The sequence below is a fragment of the Hibiscus syriacus genome, unplaced genomic scaffold (assembly GCF_006381635.1).
Source record: "Hibiscus syriacus cultivar Baekdansim isolate YM2019G1 unplaced genomic scaffold, ASM638163v2 tig00111817_pilon, whole genome shotgun sequence".
In the NCBI taxonomy this organism is placed as follows: domain Eukaryota; kingdom Viridiplantae; phylum Streptophyta; class Magnoliopsida; order Malvales; family Malvaceae; genus Hibiscus; species Hibiscus syriacus.
Window position 1 is genome coordinate 18,524 of NW_024063188.1, and position 13,570 is coordinate 32,093.

Genomic DNA, 13,570 nt, shown 5'->3' on the forward strand with positions numbered 1-13,570 from the left:
ATACTTTCTATTACTTGCAGAAAATGAAATCCTTCTAAAATGAAAAACTAGTGGTCTTTGCATGAACATAGACCATCTCTGAAGTGGTGGAAATGGGTTGCATCTCTAACAAGTTGACGATCCACAATCTTACTGACGCCCTTGAGAAATAAATGGCAACCCTCACATATTCTTAGGTTCTTTATCACAACAATCTCTGTCCCTGGCTCTGAGTTCAACAATCCAAACACAATTGCCAACTTTTCACTATGAACACCCACCCCAAGTAAATGTTCTCTGTTCCTCCTTTCTTCATCGTCTTTGTAGCCATCAAGTTTCTTCACCAAACTTTCCAGCTTATCTACCATTCTATATATCTCCTCTTTTTGTGGGTGACTTTTGTCTCCGGGTAAGAAAAGGTGAACTCCCCCTTTATACTCGAGATAGCTAAAACCCGGATCCTTTTTGAGCTTTCGATCTCTCATCATTACTCTAACCTTCAATATTCCCTCCAAATTCTCGGCTTCTGAATAAATATTGGATAGCAGAACATAATAACCGCTATTCATGGGCTCGAACTTGATAACTCGTTTGAAAGCCAGCTCTGCTATCTCTACATTTCGGTGAATTTTGCAGGCACCCAAAAGGGATCCCCAGACTGCTCCATCTGGTTTTACCTGCATTGATTTGATGAGCTTCAAAAGCTTCGTTTAGGCGACCAGCCCGCCCTAGAAGATGCACCATACAAGAATAATGCTCTGGACCTGGCTGCAGACGATGCTTCGTCTTCATTTCGGAAAAATAATCCAAGCCTTTTCCGGTCAAGCCTGCATGACTACATACACATAATATACTCACAAATGCAGCACCATCAGGTCGAATACCACTCTTAATCATCTCATCAAATTACTCCACCACAGTCTCTCCATATCCATGCATTCCATATCCACCTATAATCGCTGTCCATGAAACCACAGTTTCCACAGGCATGGCATCGGCTTTAATCAAATTATCACACCTACCATACATATTAATCAGTGCGTTGTTTAAAAACGGATTAAGACGGACTCCACTAGACTCCATTCTCTGTTCAACCTCCCGGCCAACACTAATAGCTCCAAGGTGTGCACAAGATGATAAAACCCAAACAAAGGTAACCGCATCCGGACAAACTCCGGCACCTTTCATTTCCTTGCAGAGTTCCAAAACATTAGCAGCGAGCCCATTCTGTGCGTACCTGAAATCATAGCATTGCAAGTAATTAAACCCTTCTCAGGCATTTCATCAAACAAATTTCTTCCCAACTCAATGTCCCCAAATTTCAAGTACATTGTAAGTATACAATTATAAACAGAGAAATCAAAATTCAACCCCAACTTCACACAACAACAATGAAAAGACATCCCTAAACTTATGTATCCGGGTTCCGAAAGTATCGGAATCAAATCCAACATTGTAACTGAATTAACAAGAAGACCCGTTTCCATCATTCTACAAAACAAAGCAATAACATTGAAAACCCGATAATTTAACGCGTACCCGGAAATCAAAGCGTTGTAGCAAACCGTTAATTGATTCGATATCAGGTTTTCATCGAACACCTTGCGGGCGTTTACGAGGGAATTGAATTTCCAATACGTTGAGATGAGAGAAGTTATAACAAAGGGTTCCGGGGAGCATCTGGACTTGGTGACATGTTTTTTCGCCCAGACGAAAAAAAATTTAGTCAACTTGAGGGTTTTCTTTGAAAAGATTATGAAATATTTTAAAATCCCTATTGATCTTTTGAGTTAAGTAGTCCGAATACTTAAAAATTTTCTTTTAAAAGAGTTTTTAAAAAATCATTTTAAAAGATAAATCAGTTTACGTGTAATCAAAAATTCTTTTTTTTTGTAATAAAAAGGGCGTTCGAGGATCTATTACGTGTGGGGAAGGATAAACACTCCCACAATGCCCAAACAATTGGTACTCATCGATTATAAATTGTTTCTAATAGTGGAAATCTAAGAATTCAAATATAAATTTAAGTTAAGATCATATTATTTCAAATTCAATCATGCAATTTTTATTTAACGAAAAATTTTACGAAAAAATAAAAAATATTCAAATATTTCCAATCAAAGAGAAAATAATCCCTAAAATACTTTAGGACGAATATTTCTCCTTCCAACTGAATAAAAGAAATATAACAATTTCTCCCAAGAATTTGAAATTAAAATAATTTGATTCGACAAAATAAAAAGCAATTAATCCAAATTACAAATTTAATTAGAAAAGATAAGGGATATTTAATTATTTAAAAATATCGAAACATAATCCCTAATAAAATTAGGTGAATTGTCTCGATAAGTTTAAATAAGAGAATATTTCCTTTTCCCTTCAAACTTGATTAATTTTAGCATACTCGATTTTTAGGTTCTTCTAGTAGGGTATCAATTTATTTTAAAATATTAAAATATGACATCTAGTTACTTTAAGACGATCATTTCTTAATATTTTAAAATAAATAAATATTACATTTAATCCAATTATAGAATTAATTGAGTTATGCTTATGAGGTTTTCATATATATTCGAAATGTCTAGATCTATATGCACAAACAAATTTACATGACAAAAGCTAAAAATTTAAAAAATACTAATTAGGAACAATTAAATGGATATTAAAGCAAAGATATTTAAATAAATACATACATATGGTACATATACATAAAATACATGAGAATATGAAACATACACATATATTAAAATACAATGACCAATATGCAACAAATAAGAAAAGCAATACCAAATCAGGAATAAATAGTGACTAGAATAAAATAACAGACAATCAAGTGTCAAAATTAGAAATTGTTGAAAACATTTTGATATTTCGATATAACAAATTAAGTTAAATGAATTTTAAGATTTTCCAAATGATTTTCTAAGTATATTCGATATAATTATTCGAATATCAAAACATTACTCCAAATATTTCAAAAATCATTTTTAATCCTTACTTAAGTGTAAAATTAAGTTTTAATCTTAAACAATTTCAAAATAATCTTTTAAAGTATTTCGAACCATTTCAAAGCCAAAAATTACAGATTGCTTAGAGGGAACCGATTCCCCCTGAATGGTTTGGCTCTGAGATTTCCAGAATGCTCGGAGGGAACCGATTCTCCCATAGGGGGTACCGATTCCCCCTGTTCAACGGTCGAAATATTTGAATTTTACACTTAGGGAACTGATTCCCTATGAGGGGGAACCGATTCCCCCCACGCTCCAAGCATTTTTATTAAATGTTTTCACACTTAAACGGCTATATTATCTTCACTAATCATCCCTAACGTTCAGAAGTGATTCAAGGTGTATTTAAACAAGCTTATAAGCTATTGATCAATAACAAGAAACATCAAGCAACTAGAATCAAGAGAGAATCAAAGAGAAAGCATCAAACCTCAAGTTTGAGCATTTCAAGCCTATTTTCATTCAATATTCATTTTGCTTTCAAGAACACATATTGTGCTCAATTGTATTCATCTTTGAGTGTTCTTTTCTTTGTTCTAGAATTGTGCAAACAATCTACCTTGTGAGGATTTCCTTGTAAGTTTGCAAATTTGTATTATTCTCTTTGGGAGAGAGTTTTCTCAAGAATTTGGGGTATAATTCTTGAGGGTTTGTAAGGTTACTCTTTGTCCTCAAAAGAAAGACAAATTAGTGAATTTGTGGAAAATCCTTAGTGTGGATAGCTAAGGTAGTGGACGTAGACTTTGATTGAGAAAGTTGAACCACTCTAAATCGCTGTGCAAATCTTTTCAATTTTCTGCAAAAGCTTCCACCGAAATTTTAATTGCCAATTCACCCCCTCTTGGCCGATTCTGTCGATCGATTAACTCAACAATTGGTATCAGAGCCTAACTCATTTGAAGGTTTAATCGCCTCTTGAGTCGATTCAGGAAGAGTTATATCGATAATCAAAGTCATCAATGGCCTCCGCTTCAAACTTCAACTCTGGTCTCGACTCGATGCCCATCAACAAGCCTCCTTTCTTCAATGGAGCTAACTATGCCTATTGGAAGAATAGAATGATGTACTTCATTCAAGCAAGTGACAATGGGAGCATGGAATGCTGTAGAAGAAGGATACATCAAACCTCTCATTCATCCAAGGTTGTGGAGTGAAGGAGAGACAAGAATGTTCCAGCTCAACTCCAAAGCCATCCATATCATTTTTTGTGCTCTTGGACCAGATGAATACGGAAGAGTTTCATCGTGTACAACCGCCAAAGAAATATGGGACAAACTTCAAGTCACTTATGAAGGTACCGATGAGGTAAAGAAATCTAAAATTAGTATTCTAACGCATAGCTATGAAAATTTCAGGATGAAACGAAATGAAGATATCAAAGCTATGACGGATAGATTTTCAACGATTGTCAATGGTCTCAAATCATATGGAGAGATCATTTCAAATGAAAAGCTTGTGAGGAAGTTAGTCTACTCCCTCCCAAAATCGTGGCAATCAAAGAAGACGGCAATCATCGAGTCTAAGGACTTAACGTCCTTAACTCTTGAAGAGCTAATTGGGTCACTCCTCACTCATGAAATGATGCTCGAATTTGAGGTGGACCTCGACAAGATTGACGAGACACCAAAGGAGAAGGAGAAGAAGAAAAACATTGGAGTTGCTCTCAATTCCACAAAAGATGAGAGTAATTCGAATAACGACGACGATGACGAGGAAATGGCATTGTTTGCCAAACGGTTCAGAAAAATGATGAGACCTTATCGTGGAAGAAAATTCAAACGAAATGAAGGCCTCAAAAATGAACCGAAAGAGAAGGACCCAATCATTTGCTACGAATGCAAAAAGCCAGGGCATGTTAAATATGATTGCCCACAATTGAAGAAAAAGGGTCAATCAAAGAATAAGCACAAGGGTCATGTGGCTACATGGAGCGATGAAGAAAGTTCCGATGAATAGGAACAAGAAGTAGCTAACTTGTGCTTGATGGCATTTGGGGAAGATTCTAAGGTAACCTCTAACTCATCTGATTTTGATGATTTATCCTATGATGAGTTATTAGAGGAATATAATGGGTTGGCTTCGGATTATGAGAAATTATTTTTAAAATATAAAAATGATGTTTCAAAATTGAAAAATAAAAACAAACTCATATCCAAAACCAACAACGATCTTGAAAGTAAAATCAAAGATTTGCAAATCAAACTAGAAGAGTTTGAAAAGAAAAATTTAGATTTGCAAAATTTACTTTCAAAGATCAATGATGATCATCAAAAGAAAATTGATGATCTTAAAACTTCTTTTGATAAAGTTGGAACAAAACATTTTGTAACACCCCCAACCCGTATCCGACCCGGATACGAGTCCGAAGTGTCACATTAACTTTTCAAACCTTGACTCTTAAGAAAAATCCCGGGAAATTTAAAACTTTATTAAATCAAAATAAAGACTTTATCAGAGTGCTCGTACTTAATGACTTATTACATGCCAACACTTTATACATAACCAAATACATACTTTGTCAAATATTTCTGATCTGATCTTTTGGTAAGGAAAACTGACCTGTCTTGCTCCGCATCCCTCCTTACTCTTCTCGAAACCTACGTGTGAAACAATCACACGCTAAGTCGAAGACTTAGTGAGGCATAACCACTTATAATGCACTTTAAAACATATATTGATACATGCATGTTCTGTTCTATCATGTTATAGCAATTCCAGGCATTTTTCATATCGTATAAAATCATATCAGATTAATCGCAGTAAATACATACATACACATAATTCATCATTCACAAGTTATCATATAATCACATACTTTTTCAATCAAACACTATACACACAACATCATATCATTTCTATAGCATTTATCATACCACTAACTTATATTTGTTCATATCTCTGGATTAGCCCATGTACATATGTGAGAACTATCGATATGTGAGTCTATAGAGGTTGTGCACTATGCTGTCACCACAGCTCGTATAAATGCACCGAAGTGCCCCGTAGAATTGCACCGTAGTGCCATATAATGATGTCCATAAGGACCACATAGAATTCTTTAAGAATCATATACATATGCTAGGGATCAAGTATGTGTCTTTCCAGACTTCACCCATGTTCCAAAGAATATACATATGTCCCTAAGAACCGCGTAGACTTGCACCGTAGTGCCATATAATAATGTCCATAAGGACCACATAGAATTCTTTAAGAATCATATACATATGCTAGGGATCAAGTATGTGTCTTTCCAGACTTCACACATGTTCCAAAGAATATACATATGTCCCTAAGAACCGCGTAGACCCTCGACTCTTGGCATGCCAACTATACCCCTAGCTCTCATGACACATAACATGGGCGTTATCATTTATTTCATTTCAAATATTCATATAAACTTGTAATTCACTTTCACATATCACTTATCACATAGCTTCTTTTCATATGATCACATAGTCACGTAGTTCACTTACGTAGATCATTTCCATATAATTCACATGCTCATCATATCTTGTTCACATATGATCATATATTTCATATAACAGATAGGAACACTTTCACGTAGCTTATAATCATAGGTTTTGTCTCGTAACATATACTTGTTTTCATATATATATTTCCTATCAATTCTTATACCATCACATAATTCCTTTAACATACCTAACATATCATGTAACATTATAATAGAAATACTTATAGTCACATTGCTTATATCTTAATCTTATGCCTTCTCTTAGACATATATATATATATTCACATGTTCAGGTAATTCACCATTTCATCACATAATTGTGTATTCATATAACTCATTTCATTTCATTTCATTTCATTTCATATCTATCTATATATATATATCCTCAAGATTATCCTAATATAAATCATATAGCACTCTTATATTTCGTATTCATCTAGAGCAGACTTATAAACATATCTCACTTCTATTATTTCTCTATATATAATCTAATATGTTTACTTAATTCAATTTCATATAACTCCTATAATCTTCTCATATAACCTCATAAATTTCTATCATACAACCCATGTGTTATAGTTTTATTTAAACCTATGAATCTTTCCCACCTAGCTTATCTTATACGTTCATCTTATCATTTATGTTCAAATCCCCTAGTTAGTGTACTATTCTCACTTCATCCTATAGATCAATATTATCCAGCTTATTTCACTTATCATATAATAATATATTTATATTTACTATGATCACATAGTTTATATCTCATACTTTGCTTTCTCATGTTCACCTATATCATGTCATATGGCTCATATCTTTCTCATGCAGTCACATAGTTCAGTTTCACATATGTATATATATATACATTATATAGCACATACTTCTCATAACATTACATTCAAAAGCATGTCAACACATATATTCATGCATACATACAATTCATGTCATTCATATACGTATAATCATATATTCATGCATTCTAACATAGGAAATAGACTTGTCGCAAGTCTTGTTTCCATTTAGCACCATAAACTAACTAATATGCACTCACCTGGCCTCACTAGCCAATTCCAATCTCTTATCTTTCCCTTGATCGATCTTACTTGCCAAACGTTCCGGAATTTCTTTATGCGTAGAATCTACATAAATGTACATTTCGAGACAATCAATAGATACCTACACCTTGTAATTGGATACTATCAATTTAAATGGACTTATTAAATCCATATTCCCAATTTTCCTTTAGGGGAATCGGTTCCCCCCCCATGGGGGTATCGGTTCCCCTATGACATACTGGAAATTCTTGTTCGTTTGAAGGGGTATCGGTTCCCCTTGAATGGGTATCGATTCCCCTTGCCCAGAAATCATATTTTCAACCCGAAAATTACTTCATTTCCTCTCAAACACTTCATATATCATCTCCTTTTCATTCTTAACTCTAGTACACATACTTAAACCAATCTATATTCATTTATTTCATCTTAAACCTCAAAATCCTATATTCCATACGAGATTCAAAAATCATACCAAATTTTCAATGTGTTCTAATTCCAATTCTAACACTTCATACTTCTTAATTAGATTGATGACAAATCAAATTCATCCATAAAACTTCAACAACCATACCCTATCAAAATTCCATCTTAAAACTCATATTGTAAATTCCTTCATAATTCCTTTATCTTATTGTTTAAATCCTATATAAGCTTTCCTTAAGCTTATTTAATACCCAAAGATTCAAAACCAACTTATAAATTCCAGAAATTAACAGTTAAAAATCAAACTTACCTTAAGTTGAAGCTACGAGAAGAAGAAGAAGAGAGTAAGAAGAAGGCTTCCAGAACTCTCCCAAAACCCACGTGTATCACTTATATTTAAAAAAAATACAAAATATTCTTTAAGCTGAAAAGACTAAATTGCCCCTTTAATTATCCATCTATGCTATTTAACCCATCATCAAAATTCTTTACTTAAATCCCAAAACTTTTAACTTATTTCAAAATTGAGCACAAAATTTCCCAAAATTTACATTTTAGTCACTGACCTTGCTTTCGGGATGTTACAAATCTCCCCTCCTTATAAGAAAATTCGCCCTCGAATTTTCACTGAACATCTTAGTAAGAACATATCTTCCAATGTTCTTATGTTGCTTCCCTGACTTATTCTTTCTTGTCATCATCGGAAACTTACTTTTCAATCCTTAAGTTTTCCAACTATTTTTTTCGTTTATACATTCATCTTCTGTTGCTTATCATATAAACAATAACCAGTAATACCAATCCATTGTTGTCTTTTCTCTCATTCGACTATGCATTTTTCCTTTGACCTTTCTAAAATTCCATATAATGTCACTCATCACATTGACAGTAACATCCATCTCTATATCATAAATCCCTCTATTTCTTCATAACTCTCTAATTACCTTATAACCATACCAAACTTGTATGTCGTCATCATTTGACCAAAACTCAACTTTAAATCTTCTTCAATGTGATTAAACATATACTTTAAGGAGTCAAACAATATTTTCACATCACCTTGCACACTGGTCTTATTTCCATATCATAATTGTCCTCTGTACTTCCATATTTATCGTATATGATCTTTTAAATCAATCCCTTTCATTTCTTTATTCCTTATTCCTTATACATTAAGCATATATTTCCTTTCATGTTCACATACTCTTGTCTTATTACTTATACTCATCTTTATGTACCAATCTTCATTGCATCCTCATTACTTTAATAACCCATTTCTTATACATAACTTCATTCTTTATCATTCTTATACTTGTATTTTTCTTTCTGAAGGTTCCATGCAAATACTTATCTCAGTTTCTACATCATAGCTATCTGCTCAGAATATACAACCATATTCAAATTCACATCATAATCAATTAACTCAATTTTATCTTTTCCTTCAATCTTATAACTCTATCACTTTTACTCTGACAGCTAGTCAATAATATGTTCAATCTAGGGTACAAACCCTAATCAACCAAACACATACATCCTTTCAAATTGAAATTATCTTAAAAATTCACTTACTCAACTTATCAATTTCACTTCTATTCTCATATATCCTGAAATTTCTTTTGCTCAAACTCAACATTCTGACTTCCTGTGTCTTATAATCTGATCATCGATATACATATTCTCAAACTCTTCTTATCAATCCTCAGCTTTATTTAAATATACAAATTCTTACTTCCTTTTTCCTTTACTATACCACATTACTATGATCCAATTATGCAACGGTATCCAGATCCATTGCAGATCTGGTTATCATATCCTGACAATATCTTATAATCTTATAATTCCAGTACATTCCTATCGCATATTCTTGTTAGCTAACGCTAACTTTTCCGTCTTAACTGCAAACCCTTATCATATAAACGCTCTGGCTTATACACAATGTTATTTCTTCATTTCGAACTCATAAGCTCTGACATATACATCTTATACGCTTGTCACTGATGCACTTATCCTTGAATTCTTCTATACGTAATCATCACGTCATTAGATCTTTTTAACATTCTTATGGTGACACCCGTTCACCATCTTCTATCTTATTCACATAATAGCAAAACTACTCTACATCGTTTTTCCAATTCCAAACGATGAAAATTTTCTATCATTATTCAGATATGATTTCAGCTTTCTGAAATCAACTTTTGATCTTACTAGGCATTTCCTGAGGTGTCCGCTCTTCATCCTGCCTGGCCAGGGCAAGTGAATAGCTATCACAATCAGGAATATCACCTTTCACTTACTTCGAAATTATCACGATCGGATTTCTACTGTATTAAACTGTTCTTATTTTATTAGCAAGACAACGTATTCCTTACACTATCAGATCAGAAATTTTTCAATCTATGTTGGCATGTACACCTTTTATGACATTTTGGACTTCGGTTTATGCCGAGAATCGGCTAAACCATAGCTCTGATACCATTAAATGTAACACCCCCAACCCGTATCCGACCCGGATACGAGTCCGAAGTGTCACATTAACTTTTCAAACCTTGACTCTTAAGAAAAATCCCGGGAAATTTAAAACTTTATTAAATCAAAATAAAGACTTTATCAGAGTGCTCGTACTTAATGACTTATTACATGCCAACACTTTATACATAACCAAATACATACTTTGTCAATATTTCTGATCTGATCTTTTGGTAAGGAAACTAACCTGTCTTGCTCTGCATCCCTCCTTACTCTTCTCGAAACCTACGTGTGAAACAATCACACGCTAAGTCGAAGACTTAGTGAGGCATAACCACTTATAATGCACTTTAAAACATATATTGATACATGCATGTTCTGTTCTATCATGTTATAGCAATTCCAGGCATTTTTCATATCGTATAAAATCATATCAGATTAATCGCAGTAAATACATACATACACATAATTCATCATTCACAAGTTATCATATAATCACATACTTTTTCAATCAAACACTATACATACAACATCATATCATTTCTATAGCATTTATCATACCACTAACTTATATTTGTTCATATCTCTGGATTAGCCCATGTACATATGTGAGAACTATCGATATATGAGTCTATAGAGGTTGTGCACTATGCTGTCACCACAGCTCGTATAAATGCACCGAAGTGCCCCGTAGAATTGCACCGTAGTGCCATATAATGATGTCCATAAGGACCACATAGAATTCTTTAAGAATCATATACATATGCTAGGGATCAAGTATGTGTCTTTCCAGACTTCACCCATGTTCCAAAGAATATACATATGTCCCTAAGAACCGCGTAGACTTGCACCGTAGTGCCATATAATAATGTCCATAAGGACCACATAGAATTCTTTAAGAATCATATACATATGCTAGGGATCAAGTATGTGTCTTTCCAGACTTCACACATGTTCCAAAGAATATACATATGTCCCTAAGAACCGCGTAGACCCTCGACTCTTGGCATGCCAACTATACCCCTAGCTCTCATGACACATAACATGGGCGTTATCATTTATTTCATTTCAAATATTCATATAAACTTGTAATTCACTTTCACATATCACTTATCACATAGCTTCTTTTCATATGATCACATAGTCACGTAGTTCACTTACACGTAGATCATTTCCATATAATTCACATGCTCATCATATCTTGTTCACATATGATCATATATTTCATATAACAGATAGGAACACTTTCACGTAGCTTATAATCATAGGTTTTGTCTCGTAACATATACTTGTTTTCATATATATTTCCTATCAATTCTTATACCATCACATAATTCCTTTAACATACCTAACATATCATGTAACATTATAATAGAAATACTTATAGTCACATTGCTTATATCTTAATCTTATGCCTTCTCTTAGACATATATATATATATATATATATATATATATATATATATATTCACATGTTCAGGTAATTCACCATTTCATCACATAATTGTGTATTCATATAACTCATTTCATTTCATATCTATCTATATATATATATCCTCAAGATTATCCTAATATAAATCATATAACACTCTTATATTTCGTATTCATCTAGAGCAGACTTATAAACATATCTCACTTCTATTATTTCTCTATATAAATAAAAATAAAGACTTTATCAGAGTGCTCGTACTTAATGACTTATTACATGCCAACACTTTATACATAACCAAATACATACTTTGTCAAATATTTCTGATCTGATCTTTTGGTAAGGAAAACTGACCTGTCTTGCTCCGCATCCCTCCTTACTCTTCTCGAAACCTACGTGTGAAACAATCACACGCTAAGTCGAAGACTTAGTGAGGCATAACCACTTATAATGCACTTTAAAACATATATTGATACATGCATGTTCTGTTCTATCATGTTATAGCAATTCCAGGCATTTTTCATATCGTATAAAATCATATCAGATTAATCGCAGTAAATACATACATACACATAATTCATCATTCACAAGTTATCATATAATCACATACTTTTTCAATCAAACACTATACACACAACATCATATCATTTCTATAGCATTTATCATACCACTAACTTATATTTGTTCATATCTCTAGATTAGCCCATGTACATATGTGAGAACTATCGATATGTGAGTCTATAGAGGTTGTGCACTATGCTGTCACCACAGCTCGTATAAATGCACCGAAGTGCCCCGTAGAATTGCACCGTAGTGCCATATAATGATGTCCATAAGGACCACATAGAATTCTTTAAGAATCATATACATATGCTAGGGATCAAGTATGTGTCTTTCCAGACTTCACCCATGTTCCAAAGAATATACATATGTCCCTAAGAACCGCGTAGACTTGCATCGTAGTGCCATATAATAATGTCCATAAGGACCACATAGAATTCTTTAAGAATCATATACATATGCTAGGGATCAAGTATGTGTCTTTCCAGACTTCACACATGTTCCAAAGAATATACATATATCCCTAAGAACCGCGTAGACTCTCGACTCTTGGCATGCCAACTATACCCCTAGCTCTCATGACACATAACATGGGCGTTATCATTTATTTCATTTCAAATATTCATATAAACTTGTAATTCACTTTCACATATCACTTATCACATAGCTTCTTTTCATATGATCACATAGTCACATAGTTCACTTACACGTAGATCATTTCCATATAATTCACATGCTCATCATATCTTGTTCACATATGATCATATATTTCATATAACAGATAGGAACACTTTCACGTAGCTTATAATCATAGGTTTTGTCTCGTAACATATACTTGTTTTCATATATATATTTCCTATCAATTCTTATACCATCACATAATTCCTTTAACATACCTAACATATCATGTAACATTATAATAGAAATACATATAGTCACATTGCTTATATCTTAATCTTATGCCTTCTCTTAGACATATATATATATATATATATATATATATCACATGTTCAGGTAATTCACCATTTCATCACATAATTGTGTATTCATATAACTCATTTCATTTCATTTCATATCTATCTATATATATATATATCCTCAAGATTATCCTAATATAAATCATATAGCACTCTTATATTTCGTATTCATCTAGAGCAGACTTATAAACATATCTCACTTCT

The 13,570-nt window shown here is 33.1% G+C and overlaps 1 pseudogene; it reads right to left on the reverse strand.

Moving 5' to 3' along the window:
* Positions 1-40: 40 nt before the first annotated feature.
* Positions 41-13,570, reverse strand: part of LOC120171239 — a 52,635-nt pseudogene continuing 39,105 nt past the window's right edge.